At 40.2% G+C, this 6,000-nt stretch overlaps 1 long non-coding RNA gene across 11 annotated transcripts in view; it reads right to left on the bottom strand.

Moving 5' to 3' along the window:
• Positions 1 to 6,000, bottom strand: part of LOC134547506 (uncharacterized) — a 465,000-nt gene that overhangs the window by 65,434 nt on the left and 393,566 nt on the right. For all 11 annotated transcript variants that reach the window (XR_010079493.1, XR_010079492.1, XR_010079494.1 and 8 more), the window contains exon 7: positions 4,688 to 4,910. This is a non-coding gene — a long non-coding RNA (uncharacterized LOC134547506). The remainder of the gene's footprint in view (positions 1 to 4,687; positions 4,911 to 6,000) is intronic.

Genomic DNA, 6,000 nt, shown 5'->3' with positions numbered 1-6,000 from the left:
AAAGACAGGGCACAGCCTGTGTGTTACTTCTGTCCCCAAATCAAATTCCAACAAAAGACCAAGTTTTTCAGTGCAGGCAGGGACCACCTAAAATATTCTCTAGAGACTGACAAATCTCTCCTGGTCCACTGGGGAACCCTCAGCCCAGTAAGCACTGCCTATCTTGCCCAGTCCACGCCTGAGTAGGGTGGGAAATATTCTTTGCCCTCTTCTTCCCCCCAGTGCATTGTACAAGGCAGGCCAGGATTTTATCCTTCCACTGTTAAACTATAATACCTGGTTTAAAATTATATTACAAGACATTAATACAAACGGAAGGTTTGGGAGGATTTTATAACCCACAAGAGATGACACTCATAGGTTATGATGTCATTCAAACCACTTGATAATATACTGTACTAGCTTGCAATATTCCAAAAGCAGCTATTAAACTAAATATAGATGAAGAACATGTTGCTACAACAAAACGGAATATCATGAACAGCAGAATGCAGAAATATATGGCTGTAAACCTCATTTTTATTTGTTTGTTTAGTCACCATTTTTTCATGTGGGATAAAAGCAACTGCTTCAGTCCTCTGAAGGTTCCCACACTGTGGATTGAATTTGAAATCATCTTAAAAAACTGAAAATAAACGGCCAATCAAACACAAAGAAAGAAAAATTGATGAATGTAAACGACAGCATTTCTAGACAGAAATAAATCAGTCATGGCCATTTAAGGTAGTTCAGTTGCATTACCTTTCCTTTGGTACAAAACTTAAAAGCAACAAAAAGAGAAAATGTAAATACTAGTCCTTACACTTTTGTAAGTCACTATGATCAAACCAGAGTACTTTAATTATATTTCGAGACGAGGGTATGGGCTGGGTGACAAGATTTACTGGAGGTCAATGTGAGCAATAACCATTTTTCTTCCCAATGAAAAATAATACCATCAACGGCAGTTGTTAAGAACTATTACAATTGCTGAATTTAAATGCTCCTGCAGGATAATTAATCAGAGACGTTTCGTCATTCTGGTTTGAGGTAAAGATATAAAACAATTGCCAGGGTTACAATGATTGTGATAGTTTTATAATATTATTTATTTTTAAAACTACCCTTTTTTTTCAGCCCTGTGGTACAAGGGGGTAAATACTCAAATATTATTCTCCTAAAGGGTGCAATGTTTTGGGGAGGCAGACCAAGAAGGCTTTCCTACAAAGAGTTTATAGAAAAGGGAAATCAAAACAAAGCAATGCATTGCAAGGAAGGATCCCTACCAAACAGAAGGTGATTCCACTAGAGTCAGGCCTCTGATTTAAAGGGTGAGCAAAATGGGGGACCCTGCAGAGCTAGAAGGAAATGCCACAGTTTGAGTCAGCAGGGTGACTCCCACCTTCAAGAGTGGGCTTCCCAGTGGGCACAAACCCTGCCCTTTCAAATGCAGCCAAACTCCTCCTCAGCCGTGGCTCACACAGGGGATCTCAGCAGCAGCAATGGGCCCAGGGGCTCAGACAAGCACACTGCTCAGGAAAGACAAGAACATGGGGTATTTAGCTGTCCCCTAAATCACCAGTTTGGTTTCTTGGATTTAGTGTGGAAGGCAGCAAAATCTGCCTTCTCAGCTGGGTGTGGCAGCCTGACATGGACTGGCCAGAGCTGGGCACTGCAATGAATGCTTTTAACAGTTCAGCCACACTTTCCTTCTTATAATTAAACTTTTGAACGTGTTTTAATACAAATGTAATGGATCTTTTTTCTCATGAGCTACTGTTTAACACCCAGTTCATGACAAGTATTTGTAAGTATTCATAGATAAAATATTAATTGCTGAAAATGACCTTTTAAGGAGGTGTACAAAAAATGTTGGGCTGCAAGGTGTGATCTCAGTTTAGGATTCACGAGCTCAGAGGCAGCAGCAGCAAGCAGTGAGAGTGCTATGAACTCCCTAAGTTAAGAACCTTCAATAGGAATGGAATAAAAGTATTAAGAGGCTGCACCAAGAGACAGCATTCCCCTCTCAGTAAGGCTACAGAAATGAGTAATGGCAGTGATGTGGATGGAGGACTGTGCTTAGAGATTCCTGGCTTTGTAGGTCCCTGGCTGGTACAATTAGAAGTTGAGGCTCTGGTGATAATGAGAAGAGAAAGCAAACTTTTAAACCAAGAGATCAGCTAACACCCTTTGTTCTCTGTTCTGGACTGTGTGTTAACATCTTTTGGGAGAAACAGAACAGCTCAAGAATAAGAGTCTGAATACAAGATGTCCAGTGGCTTACTGCTGACTTCTCATCAAGTCTAAGCTATATTTTGTCATGCCACGGAGTGGCAGACATGTCCCAACCCCAAAGCAGCAGCACAGTTTGAGCAAGGACTGAGTAAAACACTTGGTACATTCCTTCAGAGGAAAAGGAAACTGCAAACATGATTACTACTTTGTTTAAGTATCATCAGTAATGTTCTTCAAAAGCACCAGTATTTGGCTAACTCTGCTTTCTGTGTCATGAGAGCAGACAGTGTTTAAAATGCAGTTATTAATTGAACCCTGTAAAATATACCTCTTTATCTAGGTAAAATCTTCATGTGCAGAAAAGCACACCATATCTCAATATTTCTACTTTTCATCAATATTCTAGGGGCCCTCACCTTACTATTTCACCTCTGGGTTGCTTAAATGAACTAACCCCATGTACACTGTCTGCCAAAAAAGAAACCAAAACCACATTTCCATTTCTTTTGTTCCATCTTAGCTGCAAGTGCTCAGCACAGAACGCTGAAAGAATTATGGCCACAAAATGCTCATGAAAGCATCATGTTTGGATACAGATGAAAAGTGTGGTGAGGTCCACAACACACCTTCAAAGGGTGCCAGTGTCAATCACCTCCAAGCTTCTCCAACAGCTTCTGGCAGGACAGTGAGCAAGTACCATATTTAATCTACTTAAAGCTGGACTGGACAAATCACTGGAGAATATACTGTACAGGGAAATAGATCTGTGCTGGCAAGGGCAGTGATGAGATGATCTAATGCAAAGGAACTTTTCTGTCTCTGACTTTTATGATTCTCTGATAGACAAGCACAAATAACATGTCTGAGGAACAACTGTGAACATTTCCTTGGATTTGTGATGAAGTTAATTGGATAGAACAGGTACAGAGAAACTGAAGTAAAGGCAAAACAATTAAAAGAAATTATTTTGCTGCTCCTATTTGAGAATTGGGGGTGGCATTTCTGGAAAAATTCTTCTTCTCAAATTGCAATGCCTTTACACATGGCATTCTTGGTGGAATAAATAGGAAAGAATCATGCAGAGATCCCAATCTTTGGGGTCATTGTCTGGGGGTCATACTTTCCAGTCGGGCAGCAAAACCACCATCCATCATCACGACCCCTTTGCCTTTAATAAACACCTGAAACTGCAGACAAGTCCTCCCAGCAGCCTGGGGCATGGAGGGGCCAGCCCAGGGGATGCTGCCCAGGGGTGTGAGTCCCTGTGCTGAGGGCAGTGCAGTGACTCCCATCTCTCTAAGCTGCCCACAGGTCTGAGCAGTTTTTTGGACCATGTTTAGAGGTATGGGATCTGTCAAAGTGAATGCCAAGGTTTATGAGATGATTTTGAGGATCTGATCTCTCAGTCTACTTTGCTCCACAGTGTAAGCCAGCCCTTGACTCTGGTGGGCCTTATAGCTGACCTGTACATGGCCTGACAGCAGCTGAAAGTTTTGCTAAACATTTCTGCTGTGTTTCTGGAAGGAGTGGTGATGTAGACAAGCTTTTGGGGTAGCTGGGTCAGTCAAATGCCACTTACTGAGTAATAACATTTTGCACCACATATTACTGCCTCACATAATTATTATCAGTGACAAGAAACCACATTATTACATGTGGTCACCTGCAAACCTCAACTAAGATCTCTAGGAGGAGGAAGCTGCTGCTCAAAGAAGCATCAATGAGCACTTGCTGAATAATTTCACTCCTTTAATTTACATCATGTCTGCTTTCTGTGGTCAAGAATTCTCTTACTTCTTTGCAGTACGCAAAAAGGGGTTTGGTTAGTGGCTTGTGCTTGTTGAAAGGATGTGATTAGCACACAACCAGTGGGTGTTCAGGGACATCCACATGTGATTGAAATACCCACCTGCTCCTCCTCAGTGTCACCATGAATGTAAGTACCATAACCCCCACCACAATTAAAAGTGACAGAGTAGAAAGACATTGTTAAACTAAGACAAAAATGTAAAAGCCTGTTAAGGAAAGCCTTCACAATTACTTTGTGAAGTACAAAAGTATTGGTATTGCCAGAAATGTTGGTGAACTTTCCTTGAAATCAAAATAATAACTGTCACAAAGACAAAAAATTTTGTGCCCTTCCTGATTCTTCCTTTTTCTTATACATAAAATTCATCTTAAAGACGATTCAGCATATACAGAAAAAACATTTTTTAAAATTCACTAGTTATAACCCTTAATTACTTAATGTTATATAATGTTATTTTAATGTCATGATAACTTTGTCAAGTTTTAGAGAACACGCTTCAAGGACCAACCTGTTTAGAAATTTCAAACAGAAATTTCCTCAGCTGCCTCCACTTGATATTTATTGTCTTTGTGACACTTCCCCTGAAACCCTGACTAGCTAAAGCAAACTCACTCTGACAGAAGGATTTTTGAAGCTGTTATTTTAATCTTGAGGTTTACATACCTGTCACAGGGATGGTACGTTCATAGCCTTTACCATCGTTCACAGGTTCTTTTTTCCAAAGTCTACACACAGGTCTCAAGGGTTCTTGCTCCTCAAGGCAAATTACCTCTGAGTGTTTGGGTTCACCTCCAGCTCTGTATTTTTTTTTTTACTTTTCATATGCCTCTTTCTTTGTGGTCTCTCTTCCTCTCTTTTTCCTTATTTTCAACTCCTGACCAGGACCCTTAAAGGAAAAGAAGAAAGACTCTCAGATACCGTGGTGATGGGTGACCTTATAAAAACACAGATAAAGAGACAGGGGGGTTGTTATGTTTCCCTCACACCCTTGGACTGTGCTACAGCTGGATGAAAACATTTGTTCTACAAATAAAAGGAAACCTTTCAAACATTACTTTGGCCTCAGTCTTGCTCCCAGTCATGCAGCTGAGGATAGGACCTGTGTCCTCATGGACCCTTCACCCAGTCAAGAGCTGAGGACAAATTAATCAATGGAGAGACATCAGTTCAGCTGATTAATTGATTGATTGATTCCTCCATGCAATAGGTGATGTGCTGCAAACATTAGGAGCTTTGGTCTAGGTAAATTATTAGGGGCTTTCAAAACTACAACTCCACTCCTTACCCTCACCAGACCTTGAATGCAGACTCTTCTTATAGTCATTACAGTTCAAAGTAATTTTAGTTCTTTAGTTGGAACTGTTTTGTGACAGCAAAAAGAAGAGTTTTCAGAAAACAATAGAAAAACAGCAAGAATTTGTTTAGAAGGAGAAAAAACTGCTTTAAAGCTTTATGTTATGTTTAAAACACATTTAAAATTTGTAAGTTTAAACTGTGTTAAGCAAAGATGTTTAAATTGAACATCAATTGTAATGAGACAAGTAGCTTCTGAGCAGAGGCTCTAATGTAGCACAAAGACCTCAAAAATTATATAACACCCTATGGGTCCTTTCTCTCAATTCTCTGAAGTTGTCTCTAAAAATCTTACATATGTAAAAAACTTTCGTTCAGATGAAGATGATTTTTAGCAGGTACACCTCTTTATGATTTTAAAGACCCCTTTCAAATCAGCAAATCTGTAAAAATCATAATTCTTCTGAGGGCAAAACCAGACTATAACAGCTCTTGGGCTTTGGGAAGCAATCCATTGGCCCTGCCCACCCAGAGCCCTGGAGAGAAAGGCAATGGAGAAGTACAAAAAGGCATCAAGAGACACAGTTTGTGACAGCCTTAAGAGGCAAAAAGGAGGAACAGGGGGAAAGGCTGAAAAAGAAAAAGACAGAGAAGAAGCAGAAGTTACAGGCCAAGCCCGTGTT

Source organism: Prinia subflava, chromosome 2, assembly GCF_021018805.1.
Source record: "Prinia subflava isolate CZ2003 ecotype Zambia chromosome 2, Cam_Psub_1.2, whole genome shotgun sequence".
NCBI classification, from domain to species: Eukaryota; Metazoa; Chordata; class Aves; order Passeriformes; family Cisticolidae; genus Prinia; species Prinia subflava.
This window is presented reverse-complemented; position numbering and strand designations above follow the sequence as displayed.